The 19,713-nt window shown below is 54.6% G+C and overlaps 27 non-coding genes and 2 pseudogenes across 27 annotated transcripts; all 29 read right to left on the reverse strand.

The window, feature by feature from the left end:
* Positions 1 to 232: 232 nt before the first annotated feature.
* Positions 233 to 458, reverse strand: LOC140584161 (U2 spliceosomal RNA; annotated as a pseudogene).
* Positions 459 to 2,437: 1,979 nt separating this feature from the next.
* On the reverse strand, positions 2,438 to 2,551 carry LOC140584549 (U5 spliceosomal RNA). The gene has a single exon (XR_011986511.1). It is a non-coding gene; the product is annotated as a U5 spliceosomal RNA (small nuclear RNA).
* Positions 2,552 to 2,998: 447 nt separating this feature from the next.
* Positions 2,999 to 3,190, reverse strand: LOC140585089 (U2 spliceosomal RNA). The gene has a single exon (XR_011987049.1). It is a non-coding gene; the product is annotated as a U2 spliceosomal RNA (small nuclear RNA).
* A 195-nt stretch (positions 3,191 to 3,385) lies between these two features.
* Positions 3,386 to 3,499, reverse strand: LOC140584550 (U5 spliceosomal RNA). The gene has a single exon (XR_011986512.1). It is a non-coding gene; the product is annotated as a U5 spliceosomal RNA (small nuclear RNA).
* A 427-nt stretch (positions 3,500 to 3,926) lies between these two features.
* On the reverse strand, positions 3,927 to 4,118 carry LOC140585090 (U2 spliceosomal RNA). The gene has a single exon (XR_011987050.1). It is a non-coding gene; the product is annotated as a U2 spliceosomal RNA (small nuclear RNA).
* Positions 4,119 to 4,313: 195 nt separating this feature from the next.
* LOC140584551 (U5 spliceosomal RNA) lies at positions 4,314 to 4,427 on the reverse strand. The gene has a single exon (XR_011986513.1). It is a non-coding gene; the product is annotated as a U5 spliceosomal RNA (small nuclear RNA).
* Positions 4,428 to 4,876: 449 nt separating this feature from the next.
* Positions 4,877 to 5,102, reverse strand: LOC140584162 (U2 spliceosomal RNA; annotated as a pseudogene).
* A 1,979-nt stretch (positions 5,103 to 7,081) lies between these two features.
* Positions 7,082 to 7,195, reverse strand: LOC140584553 (U5 spliceosomal RNA). The gene has a single exon (XR_011986515.1). It is a non-coding gene; the product is annotated as a U5 spliceosomal RNA (small nuclear RNA).
* A 427-nt stretch (positions 7,196 to 7,622) lies between these two features.
* Positions 7,623 to 7,814, reverse strand: LOC140585092 (U2 spliceosomal RNA). The gene has a single exon (XR_011987052.1). It is a non-coding gene; the product is annotated as a U2 spliceosomal RNA (small nuclear RNA).
* A 195-nt stretch (positions 7,815 to 8,009) lies between these two features.
* LOC140584554 (U5 spliceosomal RNA) lies at positions 8,010 to 8,123 on the reverse strand. Its single transcript, XR_011986516.1, has one exon. It is a non-coding gene; the product is annotated as a U5 spliceosomal RNA (small nuclear RNA).
* A 427-nt stretch (positions 8,124 to 8,550) lies between these two features.
* Positions 8,551 to 8,742, reverse strand: LOC140585093 (U2 spliceosomal RNA). The gene has a single exon (XR_011987053.1). It is a non-coding gene; the product is annotated as a U2 spliceosomal RNA (small nuclear RNA).
* A 195-nt stretch (positions 8,743 to 8,937) lies between these two features.
* Positions 8,938 to 9,051, reverse strand: LOC140584555 (U5 spliceosomal RNA). The gene has a single exon (XR_011986517.1). It is a non-coding gene; the product is annotated as a U5 spliceosomal RNA (small nuclear RNA).
* A 448-nt stretch (positions 9,052 to 9,499) lies between these two features.
* Positions 9,500 to 9,691, reverse strand: LOC140585094 (U2 spliceosomal RNA). Its single transcript, XR_011987054.1, has one exon. It is a non-coding gene; the product is annotated as a U2 spliceosomal RNA (small nuclear RNA).
* Positions 9,692 to 9,886: 195 nt separating this feature from the next.
* On the reverse strand, positions 9,887 to 10,000 carry LOC140584556 (U5 spliceosomal RNA). Its single transcript, XR_011986518.1, has one exon. It is a non-coding gene; the product is annotated as a U5 spliceosomal RNA (small nuclear RNA).
* A 436-nt stretch (positions 10,001 to 10,436) lies between these two features.
* Positions 10,437 to 10,628, reverse strand: LOC140585095 (U2 spliceosomal RNA). The gene has a single exon (XR_011987055.1). It is a non-coding gene; the product is annotated as a U2 spliceosomal RNA (small nuclear RNA).
* Positions 10,629 to 10,818: 190 nt separating this feature from the next.
* LOC140584557 (U5 spliceosomal RNA) lies at positions 10,819 to 10,932 on the reverse strand. Its single transcript, XR_011986519.1, has one exon. It is a non-coding gene; the product is annotated as a U5 spliceosomal RNA (small nuclear RNA).
* Positions 10,933 to 11,363: 431 nt separating this feature from the next.
* LOC140585096 (U2 spliceosomal RNA) lies at positions 11,364 to 11,555 on the reverse strand. The gene has a single exon (XR_011987056.1). It is a non-coding gene; the product is annotated as a U2 spliceosomal RNA (small nuclear RNA).
* Positions 11,556 to 11,750: 195 nt separating this feature from the next.
* LOC140584558 (U5 spliceosomal RNA) lies at positions 11,751 to 11,864 on the reverse strand. Its single transcript, XR_011986520.1, has one exon. It is a non-coding gene; the product is annotated as a U5 spliceosomal RNA (small nuclear RNA).
* Positions 11,865 to 12,309: 445 nt separating this feature from the next.
* Positions 12,310 to 12,501, reverse strand: LOC140585097 (U2 spliceosomal RNA). Its single transcript, XR_011987057.1, has one exon. It is a non-coding gene; the product is annotated as a U2 spliceosomal RNA (small nuclear RNA).
* A 195-nt stretch (positions 12,502 to 12,696) lies between these two features.
* On the reverse strand, positions 12,697 to 12,810 carry LOC140584559 (U5 spliceosomal RNA). The gene has a single exon (XR_011986521.1). It is a non-coding gene; the product is annotated as a U5 spliceosomal RNA (small nuclear RNA).
* Positions 12,811 to 13,237: 427 nt separating this feature from the next.
* LOC140585098 (U2 spliceosomal RNA) lies at positions 13,238 to 13,429 on the reverse strand. The gene has a single exon (XR_011987058.1). It is a non-coding gene; the product is annotated as a U2 spliceosomal RNA (small nuclear RNA).
* Positions 13,430 to 13,624: 195 nt separating this feature from the next.
* LOC140584560 (U5 spliceosomal RNA) lies at positions 13,625 to 13,738 on the reverse strand. The gene has a single exon (XR_011986522.1). It is a non-coding gene; the product is annotated as a U5 spliceosomal RNA (small nuclear RNA).
* Positions 13,739 to 14,187: 449 nt separating this feature from the next.
* Positions 14,188 to 14,379, reverse strand: LOC140585099 (U2 spliceosomal RNA). Its single transcript, XR_011987059.1, has one exon. It is a non-coding gene; the product is annotated as a U2 spliceosomal RNA (small nuclear RNA).
* A 195-nt stretch (positions 14,380 to 14,574) lies between these two features.
* On the reverse strand, positions 14,575 to 14,688 carry LOC140584561 (U5 spliceosomal RNA). Its single transcript, XR_011986523.1, has one exon. It is a non-coding gene; the product is annotated as a U5 spliceosomal RNA (small nuclear RNA).
* A 440-nt stretch (positions 14,689 to 15,128) lies between these two features.
* Positions 15,129 to 15,320, reverse strand: LOC140585100 (U2 spliceosomal RNA). The gene has a single exon (XR_011987060.1). It is a non-coding gene; the product is annotated as a U2 spliceosomal RNA (small nuclear RNA).
* A 195-nt stretch (positions 15,321 to 15,515) lies between these two features.
* Positions 15,516 to 15,629, reverse strand: LOC140584562 (U5 spliceosomal RNA). Its single transcript, XR_011986524.1, has one exon. It is a non-coding gene; the product is annotated as a U5 spliceosomal RNA (small nuclear RNA).
* A 427-nt stretch (positions 15,630 to 16,056) lies between these two features.
* LOC140585101 (U2 spliceosomal RNA) lies at positions 16,057 to 16,248 on the reverse strand. Its single transcript, XR_011987061.1, has one exon. It is a non-coding gene; the product is annotated as a U2 spliceosomal RNA (small nuclear RNA).
* Positions 16,249 to 16,443: 195 nt separating this feature from the next.
* On the reverse strand, positions 16,444 to 16,557 carry LOC140584564 (U5 spliceosomal RNA). Its single transcript, XR_011986526.1, has one exon. It is a non-coding gene; the product is annotated as a U5 spliceosomal RNA (small nuclear RNA).
* A 448-nt stretch (positions 16,558 to 17,005) lies between these two features.
* LOC140584145 (U2 spliceosomal RNA) lies at positions 17,006 to 17,192 on the reverse strand. The gene has a single exon (XR_011986175.1). It is a non-coding gene; the product is annotated as a U2 spliceosomal RNA (small nuclear RNA).
* Positions 17,193 to 19,713: the final 2,521 nt, after the last annotated feature.

A 19,713-nucleotide genomic window follows, 5' to 3' on the forward strand; every position in this document is an offset into this window, starting at 1 on the left:
GCACAAACAGTGTGTCACCTTCCTTTAAAAAAAAAAAAAAAAAAAAAAAAAAAAAAAAAAAAGAAAAACGGCGGGAAACGGGGGCCACGCACAGACAGGGCCCCCCCCCTCACAGCACTCAGTCTATTAGTCACTCACTCACTCACTCAGTCAGTCAGTCAGTCAGTCAGTCAGTCAGTCAGTCAGTCAGTCAGTCAGTCAGTCAGTTCTGCCTTTCGACAACAGGGGGCAGTAGAGGTGCACCATTCCCGGAAGCACTGCAATACCGGGTCGATGCGTGGAGCGGACGGGGCAAGCCCCACTTCCGGCTCCCTGTTCCAAAAATCCGTTTAATATGTGGTCCCCTCCATGGGGGACGTATCAGATATTAAACTGATAAGAACAGATTTTTTTTTTTTTTTTAATTCATCTTTATTCAACATTTCTGCTTACAATCTAAGAACAACACATAAAACTATAAAAACCCAACATTTTCCACATACTAACTAAAACAAACCCACATCAATACTAATCAAAATAGCACATATCAAAACCCATTTATACCCACAAACTTAATCCAACAGCATAATTAACAAAAACATATTACTGCCATAATAATACAAGACACCTTATAACATACAAATCTTAAAATATGAAACTACTCAAAACATTACAACACCCATTAAAACAGTATTAAATCCATAAATATAGCAGAAAATCTAAAATCTTTAAAAAGGTAAAACATTATCATCCTCAGACATATCCCCATTAAAACTAAGGTCTCCCCCAGACTCAACAGTGGCTAAAAAAGAACATTCATTTGCAATGTCCTGCTGCACTGGATAAGACCGTCTCTCAAGTGGGGAGACCAGAACACTTAGTAAGTCCATCTGCTCAAAAGGGGAAATCGCTTCTCGGCCTAAAGCAGTGTTCTCGTTCCTCCGGGCCTTCTTCCTCCTCCTGCTTTGGACAAACCTGGAGGGAGAGGTTGCGCGCTTTTCAGCCACGGCCAATGGACCCTTACCTGGGGACTCCACAGAAGCACTGGAGGCCGTGGACTCCCCATCGGCACTGGCGAAGGGCTGAGCCTCGGTGTTCCCAGCTCCCCTCTCGGCTCCCCCGTGCATCTCAGCGCAGCCCGGCAGTGCCTGCTGTCGGGCCCCGTCCACAGCCGAGCCCCGGGTAACGGCGTCGGCCCAGGACGGTTTGCGCTGAGGGCAGCTCCGAGCCAGATGGTCCTCACCTCTGCACAGGTTACACCGGAGGGGGCCCTTGCAGTCCTTCGCCAAGTGACCGACGTCCAGGCATCTCCAGCACTTCATGGTGGTACAGGAGTCCGCGGTGTGGCCCAGGCCGTGGCACAAGCGGCAGGAGGAGGGTTGCCCGGAGTAAAAAAGGTAGCCCTTGCAACGACCTATCATAAAATGAGCAGGTGGGTGGCTATACCCGTCAGGGGAGCTAGCGTCGGGGCGCAGGCACACCCGGAACTGCCTGCGCCCAGTCCAGACACCCAGCTGGTCTCTCACGTCCCTGTGCCCAGGGACCACGTCGACAAACCTGCCCAGGAAGGCAGCCACCGCTTCAGCTGGAACAAAGGGGTCCAAGACGTGGACGGTGATCACTCTCCGGTCCAGCTTCCACAGTGGCTCCACGTCATAGTACATCCGGCGAAGCTCTTCCTCCAAGCGGCTGCATGCAACCAGCATCTTCTTGTAGCCCTCTTCCGTAGTGCAAGTCACATAGAAGAAGGCCGAAGACTGGTTGCGCTGCACACAGATGATGTCTTCCATGGTAAGTCCCAGGAGGCCGAAGAGCACCTCCCGGATGAAGGTCAGTCTCTCCGGGAAACTCTCCGGTTCCTCCTGGTGAGTCCACTTGAAGGCTGCTGTATGCCGGATGACTACGACGGTCCTGTGTGGGCTCCCGGACATCCTGGCGATGGTGGGCAAGAGAGTCCTCGGGAGCCGGGCAGGGAGTCGACGTGTCCCAGCTGGGTGCCTAAACTAATAAAAGCTGGAAATAAAACCCCAAGCTCACCCTGCGGGAACGGCGGTCAAGCCACCCGAACCTGCACGTTAGGCTTGCAAGGGCTACCCAAAATAAAAAAAGCGCTAAAAGGAGACAACAGCTAGCCCCGTGGCAGCGGCGGTCAAGCCACCTGCTGGTCACGCTTTAGGTTCGCTGTTGCCTCCACTAAAAACCTGGCAATAAAAATCCCTCCAAAAAGCAGCACTTGATCTTAGCCAAAAGGCCGAGAAGCGATACCCACAAATTGCGCCCCGCCGGGCGCCGGCATGCGGGATGCCGACGGAGCTGGCGCGGCTCAGCCCTCACCAGCCCCTCTGGCAGGTGTCGCCCGGCGAGTCCACGCGTGATCCAGGGAGACCACAGCCGCGCCACCGGGCACCTAACGCCAGCCGCTAAGCCGGGCCCAGTCTTCCTTTGACAGCAGCAGTGCAGCTCTGCTTGGGCAGAGCCTCCAAAAATACCATGAACTCATCGCTATCCCTCTCCACGGAAATCTTTAGTAAAAGGCGAAAGATTTATACGGGATGAAGAGAGACCCGAGTCGATATGGGGCCGCCGCCAAGCCCGTCGCCGTTAGCCGGGCCTGCGTGACGCCCCCGCTCGGAGTAGAATGCCCAGGGGCGTCGCAGCCGCCGTCCTCGGGGCCCCGACTCCTCCCTGTCCTCCTGTCCTCTCAAAAGACAGCAATCATTTTAACAAACATGAGGGGAAATTCAAAAGGCAAAGATGACATCATGCCTTACCTCAGCGCAGCTGTCCACCGCACAAACAGTGTGTCACCTTCCTTTAAAAAAAAAAAAAAAAAAAAAAAAAAAAAAAAAGAAAAACGGCGGGAAACGGGGGCCACGCACAGACAGGGCCCCCCCCCTCACAGCACTCAGTCTATTAGTCACTCACTCACTCACTCAGTCAGTCAGTCAGTCAGTCAGTCAGTCAGTCAGTCAGTCAGTCAGTCAGTCAGTCAGTTCTGCCTTTCGACAACAGGGGGCAGTAGAGGTGCACCATTCCCGGAAGCACTGCAATACCGGGTCGATGCGTGGAGCGGACGGGGCAAGCCCCACTTCCGGCTCCCTGTTCCAAAAATCCGTTTAATATGTGGTCCCCTCCATGGGGGACGTATCAGATATTAAACTGATAAGAACAGATACTACACTTGATCTTAGCCAAAAGGCCGAGAAGCGATACCCACAAATTGCGCCCCGCCGGGCGCCGGCATGCGGGATGCCGACGGAGCTGGCGCGGCTCAGCCCTCACCAGCCCCTCTGGCAGGTGTCGCCCGGCGAGTCCACGCGTGATCCAGGGAGACCACAGCCGCGCCACCGGGCACCTAACGCCAGCCGCTAAGCCGGGCCCAGTCTTCCTTTGACAGCAGCAGTGCAGCTCTGCTTGGGCAGAGCCTCCAAAAATACCATGAACTCATCGCTATCCCTCTCCACGGAAATCTTTAGTAAAAGGCGAAAGATTTATACGGGATGAAGAGAGACCCGAGTCGATATGGGGCCGCCGCCAAGCCCGTCGCCGTTAGCCGGGCCTGCGTGACGCCCCCGCTCGGAGTAGAATGCCCAGGGGCGTCGCAGCCGCCGTCCTCGGGGCCCCGACTCCTCCCTGTCCTCCTGTCCTCTCAAAAGACAGCAATCATTTTAACAAACATGAGGGGAAATTCAAAAGGCAAAGATGACATCATGCCTTACCTCAGCGCAGCTGTCCACCGCACAAACAGTGTGTCACCTTCCTTTAAAAAAAAAAAAAAAAAAAAAAAAAAAAAAAAAGAAAAACGGCGGGAAACGGGGGCCACGCACAGACAGGGCCCCCCCCCTCACAGCACTCAGTCTATTAGTCACTCACTCACTCACTCAGTCAGTCAGTCAGTCAGTCAGTCAGTCAGTCAGTCAGTTCTGCCTTTCGACAACAGGGGGCAGTAGAGGTGCACCATTCCCGGAAGCACTGCAATACCGGGTCGATGCGTGGAGCGGACGGGGCAAGCCCCACTTCCGGCTCCCTGTTCCAAAAATCCGTTTAATATGTGGTCCCCTCCATGGGGGACGTATCAGATATTAAACTGATAAGAACAGATACTACACTTGATCTTAGCCAAAAGGCCGAGAAGCGATACCCACAAATTGCGCCCCGCCGGGCGCCGGCATGCGGGATGCCGACGGAGCTGGCGCGGCTCAGCCCTCACCAGCCCCTCTGGCAGGTGTCGCCCGGCGAGTCCACGCGTGATCCAGGGAGACCACAGCCGCGCCACCGGGCACCTAACGCCAGCCGCTAAGCCGGGCCCAGTCTTCCTTTGACAGCAGCAGTGCAGCTCTGCTTGGGCAGAGCCTCCAAAAATACCATGAACTCATCGCTATCCCTCTCCACGGAAATCTTTAGTAAAAGGCGAAAGATTTATACGGGATGAAGAGAGACCCGAGTCGATATGGGGCCGCCGCCAAGCCCGTCGCCGTTAGCCGGGCCTGCGTGACGCCCCCGCTCGGAGTAGAATGCCCAGGGGCGTCGCAGCCGCCGTCCTCGGGGCCCCGACTCCTCCCTGTCCTCCTGTCCTCTCAAAAGACAGCAATCATTTTAACAAACATGAGGGGAAATTCAAAAGGCAAAGATGACATCATGCCTTACCTCAGCGCAGCTGTCCACCGCACAAACAGTGTGTCACCTTCCTTTAAAAAAAAAAAAAAAAAAAAAAAAAAAAAAAAAAAGAAAAACGGCGGGAAACGGGGGCCACGCACAGACAGGGCCCCCCCCCTCACAGCACTCAGTCTATTAGTCACTCACTCACTCACTCAGTCAGTCAGTCAGTCAGTCAGTCAGTCAGTCAGTCAGTCAGTCAGTCAGTCAGTCAGTTCTGCCTTTCGACAACAGGGGGCAGTAGAGGTGCACCATTCCCGGAAGCACTGCAATACCGGGTCGATGCGTGGAGCGGACGGGGCAAGCCCCACTTCCGGCTCCCTGTTCCAAAAATCCGTTTAATATGTGGTCCCCTCCATGGGGGACGTATCAGATATTAAACTGATAAGAACAGATTTTTTTTTTTTTTTTAATTCATCTTTATTCAACATTTCTGCTTACAATCTAAGAACAACACATAAAACTATAAAAACCCAACATTTTCCACATACTAACTAAAACAAACCCACATCAATACTAATCAAAATAGCACATATCAAAACCCATTTATACCCACAAACTTAATCCAACAGCATAATTAACAAAAACATATTACTGCCATAATAATACAAGACACCTTATAACATACAAATCTTAAAATATGAAACTACTCAAAACATTACAACACCCATTAAAACAGTATTAAATCCATAAATATAGCAGAAAATCTAAAATCTTTAAAAAGGTAAAACATTATCATCCTCAGACATATCCCCATTAAAACTAAGGTCTCCCCCAGACTCAACAGTGGCTAAAAAAGAACATTCATTTGCAATGTCCTGCTGCACTGGATAAGACCGTCTCTCAAGTGGGGAGACCAGAACACTTAGTAAGTCCATCTGCTCAAAAGGGGAAATCGCTTCTCGGCCTAAAGCAGTGTTCTCGTTCCTCCGGGCCTTCTTCCTCCTCCTGCTTTGGACAAACCTGGAGGGAGAGGTTGCGCGCTTTTCAGCCACGGCCAATGGACCCTTACCTGGGGACTCCACAGAAGCACTGGAGGCCGTGGACTCCCCATCGGCACTGGCGAAGGGCTGAGCCTCGGTGTTCCCAGCTCCCCTCTCGGCTCCCCCGTGCATCTCAGCGCAGCCCGGCAGTGCCTGCTGTCGGGCCCCGTCCACAGCCGAGCCCCGGGTAACGGCGTCGGCCCAGGACGGTTTGCGCTGAGGGCAGCTCCGAGCCAGATGGTCCTCACCTCTGCACAGGTTACACCGGAGGGGGCCCTTGCAGTCCTTCGCCAAGTGACCGACGTCCAGGCATCTCCAGCACTTCATGGTGGTACAGGAGTCCGCGGTGTGGCCCAGGCCGTGGCACAAGCGGCAGGAGGAGGGTTGCCCGGAGTAAAAAAGGTAGCCCTTGCAACGACCTATCATAAAATGAGCAGGTGGGTGGCTATACCCGTCAGGGGAGCTAGCGTCGGGGCGCAGGCACACCCGGAACTGCCTGCGCCCAGTCCAGACACCCAGCTGGTCTCTCACGTCCCTGTGCCCAGGGACCACGTCGACAAACCTGCCCAGGAAGGCAGCCACCGCTTCAGCTGGAACAAAGGGGTCCAAGACGTGGACGGTGATCACTCTCCGGTCCAGCTTCCACAGTGGCTCCACGTCATAGTACATCCGGCGAAGCTCTTCCTCCAAGCGGCTGCATGCAACCAGCATCTTCTTGTAGCCCTCTTCCGTAGTGCAAGTCACATAGAAGAAGGCCGAAGACTGGTTGCGCTGCACACAGATGATGTCTTCCATGGTAAGTCCCAGGAGGCCGAAGAGCACCTCCCGGATGAAGGTCAGTCTCTCCGGGAAACTCTCCGGTTCCTCCTGGTGAGTCCACTTGAAGGCTGCTGTATGCCGGATGACTACGACGGTCCTGTGTGGGCTCCCGGACATCCTGGCGATGGTGGGCAAGAGAGTCCTCGGGAGCCGGGCAGGGAGTCGACGTGTCCCAGCTGGGTGCCTAAACTAATAAAAGCTGGAAATAAAACCCCAAGCTCACCCTGCGGGAACGGCGGTCAAGCCACCCGAACCTGCACGTTAGGCTTGCAAGGGCTACCCAAAATAAAAAAAGCGCTAAAAGGAGACAACAGCTAGCCCCGTGGCAGCGGCGGTCAAGCCACCTGCTGGTCACGCTTTAGGTTCGCTGTTGCCTCCACTAAAAACCTGGCAATAAAAATCCCTCCAAAAAGCAGCACTTGATCTTAGCCAAAAGGCCGAGAAGCGATACCCACAAATTGCGCCCCGCCGGGCGCCGGCATGCGGGATGCCGACGGAGCTGGCGCGGCTCAGCCCTCACCAGCCCCTCTGGCAGGTGTCGCCCGGCGAGTCCACGCGTGATCCAGGGAGACCACAGCCGCGCCACCGGGCACCTAACGCCAGCCGCTAAGCCGGGCCCAGTCTTCCTTTGACAGCAGCAGTGCAGCTCTGCTTGGGCAGAGCCTCCAAAAATACCATGAACTCATCGCTATCCCTCTCCACGGAAATCTTTAGTAAAAGGCGAAAGATTTATACGGGATGAAGAGAGACCCGAGTCGATATGGGGCCGCCGCCAAGCCCGTCGCCGTTAGCCGGGCCTGCGTGACGCCCCCGCTCGGAGTAGAATGCCCAGGGGCGTCGCAGCCGCCGTCCTCGGGGCCCCGACTCCTCCCTGTCCTCCTGTCCTCTCAAAAGACAGCAATCATTTTAACAAACATGAGGGGAAATTCAAAAGGCAAAGATGACATCATGCCTTACCTCAGCGCAGCTGTCCACCGCACAAACAGTGTGTCACCTTCCTTTAAAAAAAAAAAAAAAAAAAAAAAAAAAAAAAAAGAAAAACGGCGGGAAACGGGGGCCACGCACAGACAGGGCCCCCCCCCTCACAGCACTCAGTCTATTAGTCACTCACTCACTCACTCAGTCAGTCAGTCAGTCAGTCAGTCAGTCAGTCAGTCAGTTCTGCCTTTCGACAACAGGGGGCAGTAGAGGTGCACCATTCCCGGAAGCACTGCAATACCGGGTCGATGCGTGGAGCGGACGGGGCAAGCCCCACTTCCGGCTCCCTGTTCCAAAAATCCGTTTAATATGTGGTCCCCTCCATGGGGGACGTATCAGATATTAAACTGATAAGAACAGATACTACACTTGATCTTAGCCAAAAGGCCGAGAAGCGATACCCACAAATTGCGCCCCGCCGGGCGCCGGCATGCGGGATGCCGACGGAGCTGGCGCGGCTCAGCCCTCACCAGCCCCTCTGGCAGGTGTCGCCCGGCGAGTCCACGCGTGATCCAGGGAGACCACAGCCGCGCCACCGGGCACCTAACGCCAGCCGCTAAGCCGGGCCCAGTCTTCCTTTGACAGCAGCAGTGCAGCTCTGCTTGGGCAGAGCCTCCAAAAATACCATGAACTCATCGCTATCCCTCTCCACGGAAATCTTTAGTAAAAGGCGAAAGATTTATACGGGATGAAGAGAGACCCGAGTCGATATGGGGCCGCCGCCAAGCCCGTCGCCGTTAGCCGGGCCTGCGTGACGCCCCCGCTCGGAGTAGAATGCCCAGGGGCGTCGCAGCCGCCGTCCTCGGGGCCCCGACTCCTCCCTGTCCTCCTGTCCTCTCAAAAGACAGCAATCATTTTAACAAACATGAGGGGAAATTCAAAAGGCAAAGATGACATCATGCCTTACCTCAGCGCAGCTGTCCACCGCACAAACAGTGTGTCACCTTCCTTTAAAAAAAAAAAAAAAAAAAAAAAAAAAAAAAAAGAAAAACGGCGGGAAACGGGGGCCACGCACAGACAGGGCCCCCCCCCTCACAGCACTCAGTCTATTAGTCACTCACTCACTCACTCAGTCAGTCAGTCAGTCAGTCAGTCAGTCAGTCAGTCAGTTCTGCCTTTCGACAACAGGGGGCAGTAGAGGTGCACCATTCCCGGAAGCACTGCAATACCGGGTCGATGCGTGGAGCGGACGGGGCAAGCCCCACTTCCGGCTCCCTGTTCCAAAAATCCGTTTAATATGTGGTCCCCTCCATGGGGGACGTATCAGATATTAAACTGATAAGAACAGATACTACACTTGATCTTAGCCAAAAGGCCGAGAAGCGATACCCACAAATTGCGCCCCGCCGGGCGCCGGCATGCGGGATGCCGACGGAGCTGGCGCGGCTCAGCCCTCACCAGCCCCTCTGGCAGGTGTCGCCCGGCGAGTCCACGCGTGATCCAGGGAGACCACAGCCGCGCCACCGGGCACCTAACGCCAGCCGCTAAGCCGGGCCCAGTCTTCCTTTGACAGCAGCAGTGCAGCTCTGCTTGGGCAGAGCCTCCAAAAATACCATGAACTCATCGCTATCCCTCTCCACGGAAATCTTTAGTAAAAGGCGAAAGATTTATACGGGATGAAGAGAGACCCGAGTCGATATGGGGCCGCCGCCAAGCCCGTCGCCGTTAGCCGGGCCTGCGTGACGCCCCCGCTCGGAGTAGAATGCCCAGGGGCGTCGCAGCCGCCGTCCTCGGGGCCCCGACTCCTCCCTGTCCTCCTGTCCTCTCAAAAGACAGCAATCATTTTAACAAACATGAGGGGAAATTCAAAAGGCAAAGATGACATCATGCCTTACCTCAGCGCAGCTGTCCACCGCACAAACAGTGTGTCACCTTCCTTTAAAAAAAAAAAAAAAAAAAAAAAAAAAAAAAAAAGAAAAACGGCGGGAAACGGGGGCCACGCACAGACAGGGCCCCCCCCCTCACAGCACTCAGTCTATTAGTCACTCACTCACTCACTCAGTCAGTCAGTCAGTCAGTCAGTCAGTCAGTCAGTCAGTCAGTCAGTCAGTCAGTCAGTTCTGCCTTTCGACAACAGGGGGCAGTAGAGGTGCACCATTCCCGGAAGCACTGCAATACCGGGTCGATGCGTGGAGCGGACGGGGCAAGCCCCACTTCCGGCTCCCTGTTCCAAAAATCCGTTTAATATGTGGTCCCCTCCATGGGGGACGTATCAGATATTAAACTGATAAGAACAGATACTACACTTGATCTTAGCCAAAAGGCCGAGAAGCGATACCCACAAATTGCGCCCCGCCGGGCGCCGGCATGCGGGATGCCGACGGAGCTGGCGCGGCTCAGCCCTCACCAGCCCCTCTGGCAGGTGTCGCCCGGCGAGTCCACGCGTGATCCAGGGAGACCACAGCCGCGCCACCGGGCACCTAACGCCAGCCGCTAAGCCGGGCCCAGTCTTCCTTTGACAGCAGCAGTGCAGCTCTGCTTGGGCAGAGCCTCCAAAAATACCATGAACTCATCGCTATCCCTCTCCACGGAAATCTTTAGTAAAAGGCGAAAGATTTATACGGGATGAAGAGAGACCCGAGTCGATATGGGGCCGCCGCCAAGCCCGTCGCCGTTAGCCGGGCCTGCGTGACGCCCCCGCTCGGAGTAGAATGCCCAGGGGCGTCGCAGCCGCCGTCCTCGGGGCCCCGACTCCTCCCTGTCCTCCTGTCCTCTCAAAAGACAGCAATCATTTTAACAAACATGAGGGGAAATTCAAAAGGCAAAGATGACATCATGCCTTACCTCAGCGCAGCTGTCCACCGCACAAACAGTGTGTCACCTTCCTTTAAAAAAAAAAAAAAAAAAAAAAAAAAAAAAAAAAGAAAAACGGCGGGAAACGGGGGCCACGCACAGACAGGGCCCCCCCCCTCACAGCACTCAGTCTATTAGTCACTCACTCACTCACTCAGTCAGTCAGTCAGTCAGTCAGTCAGTCAGTCAGTCAGTCAGTCAGTTCTGCCTTTCGACAACAGGGGGCAGTAGAGGTGCACCATTCCCGGAAGCACTGCAATACCGGGTCGATGCGTGGAGCGGACGGGGCAAGCCCCACTTCCGGCTCCCTGTTCCAAAAATCCGTTTAATATGTGGTCCCCTCCATGGGGGACGTATCAGATATTAAACTGATAAGAACAGATACTACACTTGATCTTAGCCAAAAGGCCGAGAAGCGATAAAATTGCGCCCCGCCGGGCGCCGGCATGCGGGATGCCGACGGAGCTGGCGCGGCTCAGCCCTCACCAGCCCCTCTGGCAGGTGTCGCCCGGCGAGTCCACGCGTGATCCAGGGAGACCACAGCCGCGCCACCGGGCACCTAACGCCAGCCGCTAAGCCGGGCCCAGTCTTCCTTTGACAGCAGCAGTGCAGCTCTGCTTGGGCAGAGCCTCCAAAAATACCATGAACTCATCGCTATCCCTCTCCACGGAAATCTTTAGTAAAAGGCGAAAGATTTATACGGGATGAAGAGAGACCCGAGTCGATATGGGGCCGCCGCCAAGCCCGTCGCCGTTAGCCGGGCCTGCGTGACGCCCCCGCTCGGAGTAGAATGCCCAGGGGCGTCGCAGCCGCCGTCCTCGGGGCCCCGACTCCTCCCTGTCCTCCTGTCCTCTCAAAAGACAGCAATCATTTTAACAAACATGAGGGGAAATTCAAAAGGCAAAGATGACATCATGCCTTACCTCAGCGCAGCTGTCCACCGCACAAACAGTGTGTCACCTTCCTTTAAAAAAAAAAAAAAAAAAAAAAAAAAAAAAAAAGAAAAACGGCGGGAAACGGGGGCCACGCACAGACAGGGCCCCCCCCCTCACAGCACTCAGTCTATTAGTCACTCACTCACTCACTCAGTCAGTCAGTCAGTCAGTCAGTCAGTCAGTCAGTCAGTCAGTTCTGCCTTTCGACAACAGGGGGCAGTAGAGGTGCACCATTCCCGGAAGCACTGCAATACCGGGTCGATGCGTGGAGCGGACGGGGCAAGCCCCACTTCCGGCTCCCTGTTCCAAAAATCCGTTTAATATGTGGTCCCCTCCATGGGGGACGTATCAGATATTAAACTGATAAGAACAGATACTACACTTGATCTTAGCCAAAAGGCCGAGAAGCGATACCCACAAATTGCGCCCCGCCGGGCGCCGGCATGCGGGATGCCGACGGAGCTGGCGCGGCTCAGCCCTCACCAGCCCCTCTGGCAGGTGTCGCCCGGCGAGTCCACGCGTGATCCAGGGAGACCACAGCCGCGCCACCGGGCACCTAACGCCAGCCGCTAAGCCGGGCCCAGTCTTCCTTTGACAGCAGCAGTGCAGCTCTGCTTGGGCAGAGCCTCCAAAAATACCATGAACTCATCGCTATCCCTCTCCACGGAAATCTTTAGTAAAAGGCGAAAGATTTATACGGGATGAAGAGAGACCCGAGTCGATATGGGGCCGCCGCCAAGCCCGTCGCCGTTAGCCGGGCCTGCGTGACGCCCCCGCTCGGAGTAGAATGCCCAGGGGCGTCGCAGCCGCCGTCCTCGGGGCCCCGACTCCTCCCTGTCCTCCTGTCCTCTCAAAAGACAGCAATCATTTTAACAAACATGAGGGGAAATTCAAAAGGCAAAGATGACATCATGCCTTACCTCAGCGCAGCTGTCCACCGCACAAACAGTGTGTCACCTTCCTTTAAAAAAAAAAAAAAAAAAAAAAAAAAAAAAAAAAAGAAAAACGGCGGGAAACGGGGGCCACGCACAGACAGGGCCCCCCCCCTCACAGCACTCAGTCTATTAGTCACTCACTCACTCACTCAGTCAGTCAGTCAGTCAGTCAGTCAGTCAGTCAGTCAGTCAGTCAGTCAGTCAGTTCTGCCTTTCGACAACAGGGGGCAGTAGAGGTGCACCATTCCCGGAAGCACTGCAATACCGGGTCGATGCGTGGAGCGGACGGGGCAAGCCCCACTTCCGGCTCCCTGTTCCAAAAATCCGTTTAATATGTGGTCCCCTCCATGGGGGACGTATCAGATATTAAACTGATAAGAACAGATACTACACTTGATCTTAGCCAAAAGGCCGAGAAGCGATACCCACAAATTGCGCCCCGCCGGGCGCCGGCATGCGGGATGCCGACGGAGCTGGCGCGGCTCAGCCCTCACCAGCCCCTCTGGCAGGTGTCGCCCGGCGAGTCCACGCGTGATCCAGGGAGACCACAGCCGCGCCACCGGGCACCTAACGCCAGCCGCTAAGCCGGGCCCAGTCTTCCTTTGACAGCAGCAGTGCAGCTCTGCTTGGGCAGAGCCTCCAAAAATACCATGAACTCATCGCTATCCCTCTCCACGGAAATCTTTAGTAAAAGGCGAAAGATTTATACGGGATGAAGAGAGACCCGAGTCGATATGGGGCCGCCGCCAAGCCCGTCGCCGTTAGCCGGGCCTGCGTGACGCCCCCGCTCGGAGTAGAATGCCCAGGGGCGTCGCAGCCGCCGTCCTCGGGGCCCCGACTCCTCCCTGTCCTCCTGTCCTCTCAAAAGACAGCAATCATTTTAACAAACATGAGGGGAAATTCAAAAGGCAAAGATGACATCATGCCTTACCTCAGCGCAGCTGTCCACCGCACAAACAGTGTGTCACCTTCCTTTAAAAAAAAAAAAAAAAAAAAAAAAAAAAAAAAAGAAAAACGGCGGGAAACGGGGGCCACGCACAGACAGGGCCCCCCCCCTCACAGCACTCAGTCTATTAGTCACTCACTCACTCACTCAGTCAGTCAGTCAGTCAGTCAGTCAGTCAGTCAGTCAGTTCTGCCTTTCGACAACAGGGGGCAGTAGAGGTGCACCATTCCCGGAAGCACTGCAATACCGGGTCGATGCGTGGAGCGGACGGGGCAAGCCCCACTTCCGGCTCCCTGTTCCAAAAATCCGTTTAATATGTGGTCCCCTCCATGGGGGACGTATCAGATATTAAACTGATAAGAACAGATACTACACTTGATCTTAGCCAAAAGGCCGAGAAGCGATACCCACAAATTGCGCCCCGCCGGGCGCCGGCATGCGGGATGCCGACGGAGCTGGCGCGGCTCAGCCCTCACCAGCCCCTCTGGCAGGTGTCGCCCGGCGAGTCCACGCGTGATCCAGGGAGACCACAGCCGCGCCACCGGGCACCTAACGCCAGCCGCTAAGCCGGGCCCAGTCTTCCTTTGACAGCAGCAGTGCAGCTCTGCTTGGGCAGAGCCTCCAAAAATACCATGAACTCATCGCTATCCCTCTCCACGGAAATCTTTAGTAAAAGGCGAAAGATTTATACGGGATGAAGAGAGACCCGAGTCGATATGGGGCCGCCGCCAAGCCCGTCGCCGTTAGCCGGGCCTGCGTGACGCCCCCGCTCGGAGTAGAATGCCCAGGGGCGTCGCAGCCGCCGTCCTCGGGGCCCCGACTCCTCCCTGTCCTCCTGTCCTCTCAAAAGACAGCAATCATTTTAACAAACATGAGGGGAAATTCAAAAGGCAAAGATGACATCATGCCTTACCTCAGCGCAGCTGTCCACCGCACAAACAGTGTGTCACCTTCCTTTAAAAAAAAAAAAAAAAAAAAAAAAAAAAAAAAAAAGAAAAACGGCGGGAAACGGGGGCCACGCACAGACAGGGCCCCCCCCCTCACAGCACTCAGTCTATTAGTCACTCACTCACTCACTCAGTCAGTCAGTCAGTCAGTCAGTCAGTCAGTCAGTCAGTCAGTCAGTCAGTCAGTCAGTTCTGCCTTTCGACAACAGGGGGCAGTAGAGGTGCACCATTCCCGGAAGCACTGCAATACCGGGTCGATGCGTGGAGCGGACGGGGCAAGCCCCACTTCCGGCTCCCTGTTCCAAAAATCCGTTTAATATGTGGTCCCCTCCATGGGGGACGTATCAGATATTAAACTGATAAGAACAGATACTACACTTGATCTTAGCCAAAAGGCCGAGAAGCGATACCCACAAATTGCGCCCCGCCGGGCGCCGGCATGCGGGATGCCGACGGAGCTGGCGCGGCTCAGCCCTCACCAGCCCCTCTGGCAGGTGTCGCCCGGCGAGTCCACGCGTGATCCAGGGAGACCACAGCCGCGCCACCGGGCACCTAACGCCAGCCGCTAAGCCGGGCCCAGTCTTCCTTTGACAGCAGCAGTGCAGCTCTGCTTGGGCAGAGCCTCCAAAAATACCATGAACTCATCGCTATCCCTCTCCACGGAAATCTTTAGTAAAAGGCGAAAGATTTATACGGGATGAAGAGAGACCCGAGTCGATATGGGGCCGCCGCCAAGCCCGTCGCCGTTAGCCGGGCCTGCGTGACGCCCCCGCTCGGAGTAGAATGCCCAGGGGCGTCGCAGCCGCCGTCCTCGGGGCCCCGACTCCTCCCTGTCCTCCTGTCCTCTCAAAAGACAGCAATCATTTTAACAAACATGAGGGGAAATTCAAAAGGCAAAGATGACATCATGCCTTACCTCAGCGCAGCTGTCCACCGCACAAACAGTGTGTCACCTTCCTTTAAAAAAAAAAAAAAAAAAAAAAAAAAAAAAAAAAGAAAAACGGCGGGAAACGGGGGCCACGCACAGACAGGGCCCCCCCCCTCACAGCACTCAGTCTATTAGTCACTCACTCACTCACTCAGTCAGTCAGTCAGTCAGTCAGTCAGTCAGTCAGTCAGTCAGTCAGTCAGTTCTGCCTTTCGACAACAGGGGGCAGTAGAGGTGCACCATTCCCGGAAGCACTGCAATACCGGGTCGATGCGTGGAGCGGACGGGGCAAGCCCCACTTCCGGCTCCCTGTTCCAAAAATCCGTTTAATATGTGGTCCCCTCCATGGGGGACGTATCAGATATTAAACTGATAAGAACAGATACTACACTTGATCTTAGCCAAAAGGCCGAGAAGCGATACCCACAAATTGCGCCCCGCCGGGCGCCGGCATGCGGGATGCCGACGGAGCTGGCGCGGCTCAGCCCTCACCAGCCCCTCTGGCAGGTGTCGCCCGGCGAGTCCACGCGTGATCCAGGGAGACCACAGCCGCGCCACCGGGCACCTAACGCCAGCCGCTAAGCCGGGCCCAGTCTTCCTTTGACAGCAGCAGTGCAGCTCTGCTTGGGCAGAGCCTCCAAAAATACCATGAACTCATCGCTATCCCTCTCCACGGAAATCTTTAGTAAAAGGCGAAAGATTTATACGGGATGAAGAGAGACCCGAGTCGATATGGGGCCGCCGCCAAGCCCGTCGCCGTTAGCCGGGCCTGCGTGACGCCCCCGCTCGGAGTAGAATGCCCAGGGGCGTCGCAGCCGCCGTCCTCGGGGCCCCGACTCCTCCCTGTCCTCCTGTCCTCTCAAAAGACAGCAATCATTTTAACAAACATGAGGGGAAATTCAAAAGGCAAAGATGACATCATGCCTTACCTCAGCGCAGCTGTCCACCGCACAAACAGTGTGTCACCTTCCTTTAAAAAAAAAAAAAAAAAAAAAAAAAAAAAAAAAGAAAAACGGCGGGAAACGGGGGCCACGCACAGACAGGGCCCCCCCCCTCACAGCACTCAGTCTATTAGTCACTCACTCACTCACTCAGTCAGTCAGTCAGTCAGTCAGTCAGTCAGTCAGTCAGTTCTGCCTTTCGACAACAGGGGGCAGTAGAGGTGCACCATTCCCGGAAGCACTGCAATACCGGGTCGATGCGTGGAGCGGACGGGGCAAGCCCCACTTCCGGCTCCCTGTTCCAAAAATCCGTTTAATATGTGGTCCCCTCCATGGGGGACGTATCAGATATTAAACTGATAAGAACAGATACTACACTTGATCTTAGCCAAAAGGCCGAGAAGCGATACCCACAAATTGCGCCCCGCCGGGCGCCGGCATGCGGGATGCCGACGGAGCTGGCGCGGCTCAGCCCTCACCAGCCCCTCTGGCAGGTGTCGCCCGGCGAGTCCACGCGTGATCCAGGGAGACCACAGCCGCGCCACCGGGCACCTAACGCCAGCCGCTAAGCCGGGCCCAGTCTTCCTTTGACAGCAGCAGTGCAGCTCTGCTTGGGCAGAGCCTCCAAAAATACCATGAACTCATCGCTATCCCTCTCCACGGAAATCTTTAGTAAAAGGCGAAAGATTTATACGGGATGAAGAGAGACCCGAGTCGATATGGGGCCGCCGCCAAGCCCGTCGCCGTTAGCCGGGCCTGCGTGACGCCCCCGCTCGGAGTAGAATGCCCAGGGGCGTCGCAGCCGCCGTCCTCGGGGCCCCGACTCCTCCCTGTCCTCCTGTCCTCTCAAAAGACAGCAATCATTTTAACAAACATGAGGGGAAATTCAAAAGGCAAAGATGACATCATGCCTTACCTCAGCGCAGCTGTCCACCGCACAAACAGTGTGTCACCTTCCTTTAAAAAAAAAAAAAAAAAAAAAAAAAAAAAAAAAAGAAAAACGGCGGGAAACGGGGGCCACGCACAGACAGGGCCCCCCCCCTCACAGCACTCAGTCTATTAGTCACTCACTCACTCACTCAGTCAGTCAGTCAGTCAGTCAGTCAGTCAGTCAGTCAGTCAGTCAGTCAGTCAGTCAGTTCTGCCTTTCGACAACAGGGGGCAGTAGAGGTGCACCATTCCCGGAAGCACTGCAATACCGGGTCGATGCGTGGAGCGGACGGGGCAAGCCCCACTTCCGGCTCCCTGTTCCAAAAATCCGTTTAATATGTGGTCCCCTCCATGGGGGACGTATCAGATATTAAACTGATAAGAACAGATTTTTTTTTTTCCATACTTTATTAAACAGTTCTGCACATCATTTAAATCAACACACCTGATCAAAACATATAAACATCAAACCTACACTTTTAAAATTGGCATCGTCATCCATGCATATTAAAACAACCTTTCCAGCATACATCATAAACAAATATTACAACAATGTAAAAGGTTGAAATTTTTAACATAATACACATCAATGGCAATTCAATAGAATCATAATAATAAGACATATTAAAACAGTATTAAACAAACAAATTATGCAGAACTATATACCATAAAATAATCAAAACAGTAATAAAATCAACAATTAAAATTACACACATTTACCCTTTAATTACATTCATCTGGCCATTTCTACAAATAAAATGTCACCTCAAATGCAAGCCATTAAAAGGTTAAAACCTTAAAAGAGGAACAGACCCACAGACCACAAATTTCAAACACAAGGGTCGGGTTAAAACAGGGTTATACACCATCCACACACATAAAATCTGAGACTTCGGGCATAAAATACGGTTAATCACAGAAACAAAGCACACCAAATAGATTAAAATGTTAATAGATAATGTTAATATTAATAAATACGTGCTAAAAGTGATCAACCAGTAGTGCACAATAAATTCTGTACATGCAATTATTAAAAAAGTATTTAAAATACAACACACGCACAAAAAAAACAAAGCACACTCACCTAAAACCCAAAGTACCTTCTGTGTGCTCCAGAAAGGTGCGTCATGTCCACCCTGTAGAATGGAGCGTCACCACCTAAACGAAACGGGGCTAAAGCCAAAAGAGGCCCTTCCACCTCTCCTTGGCCTCGTGGTAGCCCCGCTGGATGACGTCAGTCTCCATCCTGAAACCCAAGTCGGCCCGGATTTTACGGAACACCCCTTGTGCCTCCAGATGAACCCCTCTGCGGATGAGCGCGGTCCTGGCATTCCACAGCTCTCGCTTGGTAATGCTGACCAGCAGCCACATCCAGGGGCCGAAGGGGTTATGGAGCTTGGGGTCCCACCCCTTCAACACCTTGTCGTAGGTCAGACCGGGCTGCGGGTCCACACGTCCACACAGGCCCGCTACCAACCCCCAAACTCTCTGTGCATGCCCACAGTCCCAAAACACGTGCCTGATGGTCTCATCCTCGCTGCACTCGGGCCTGGGGCAGCGGGGGTGTCTGGTCAGCTTATGCCTATGTAAGACGTCCCTGACTGGCAGCTTACCATGAAGGCACTGCCAGTTCAGGTCCTGCAGCCTGTGATCCAAACCCTTAGGCTGGATTCTCGCCCATGTGCCTTCCTCCAGGCCCAGCATGGCCCGAGTCTCCCTATGACCAAGCAAAGCCCTATAAAGCGCTCTATGCTTGGTCAAGGCCTCTGTCTTGACACCTGCCGGAAAAAACTTACTCCACTTGACAGCGTGGCTGTAATGGGCCGGCAGGGTCTCAGCCTTGGGGCCGAGGTTGGTCCACGACGCCACCAGGCGTCTCATGGGGAGAGCCAGCCACAGACGCACAAAGTGCTGATGGGGGTGCTCGAGGGGAGCTGCCAGGCGCGTGCAGAGCTGCGAGAAGAACAGGCAGTCAAGCTTGAGAGGAAAGTCAATAACATCCCTCCCCCCACTGTCCTTTCCGAGATACATCACTTCCCTACGCACGTACTCGTACCTGCCCCCCCAGACGAGGTTGAAAACGTCTCTCGTCAGGCCTCTGCGCATGAAGCGGGGCAAAGGGTACACATGTGCAAGGTAGAGCAGGGTGGGAAGAATATCCACTTTTAAGGCTAAAACCTTACCTTGGAAGGACAGGGACCTGGACTTCCACAGTCCGATCTTCCGCCTGGCGATCGCCAACCGCTCCTCCCAGTTCAAACGGGCGGCACCATCCGAAAGGAAGTTGACCCCCAACACTTTGAGAGGTCCGTCACAGAGGGTGAGACCCCCTGCGACGCCCTCCCTCGCCTTCCAGCTGCCGAAATACTTGGCCACCGACTTACTGAGGTTGAGCGTCGCGCCGGAGGCCCTACCGAACGCATGAACAAGGCTCATGGCATGACCGAGAGACTGATCCGAGCAGACGAAAAGGGTGGTGTCGTCTGCGTACTGGGTCAGTTTAACAGTTTTCCCCCGACTTCCTGGGATAAGAAGGCCATCGACCCCGGGGTGGGCGCGAATGGCGCACGCCAGTGGCTCTATATAGAGCGCGTAGAGGAGGGGGGAGAGGGGACATCCCTGCCTCACTCCACTCAGCTGGGGCACCAAGTCACTCAGGAAGCCATTGATAACAACATGGCTCCCAACTTCGTTATACAAAGTGTGTAACCACCCCAGGTAATTGGGTCCAAAGCCAAACTTACCCAATACTTGAAACAGGAAGCGGTGATCTACCCGGTCGAAGGCTTTCTCCTGGTCCAAGCTGACCAGCAGGAGAGGGAGGTTCCTGTCCTCCACCCAGGCGATGGCGTCGCGGATGAGATGGAGGTTCCACGTCGCCGATCGACCCGGTACTCCACACGTCTGATCGCTGTGAACCAGATGAGCCATGGCCTTCTTCAG

The sequence above is a fragment of the Paramormyrops kingsleyae genome, unplaced genomic scaffold, assembly GCF_048594095.1.
Source record: "Paramormyrops kingsleyae isolate MSU_618 unplaced genomic scaffold, PKINGS_0.4 ups31, whole genome shotgun sequence".
Taxonomy (NCBI): domain Eukaryota; kingdom Metazoa; phylum Chordata; class Actinopteri; order Osteoglossiformes; family Mormyridae; genus Paramormyrops; species Paramormyrops kingsleyae.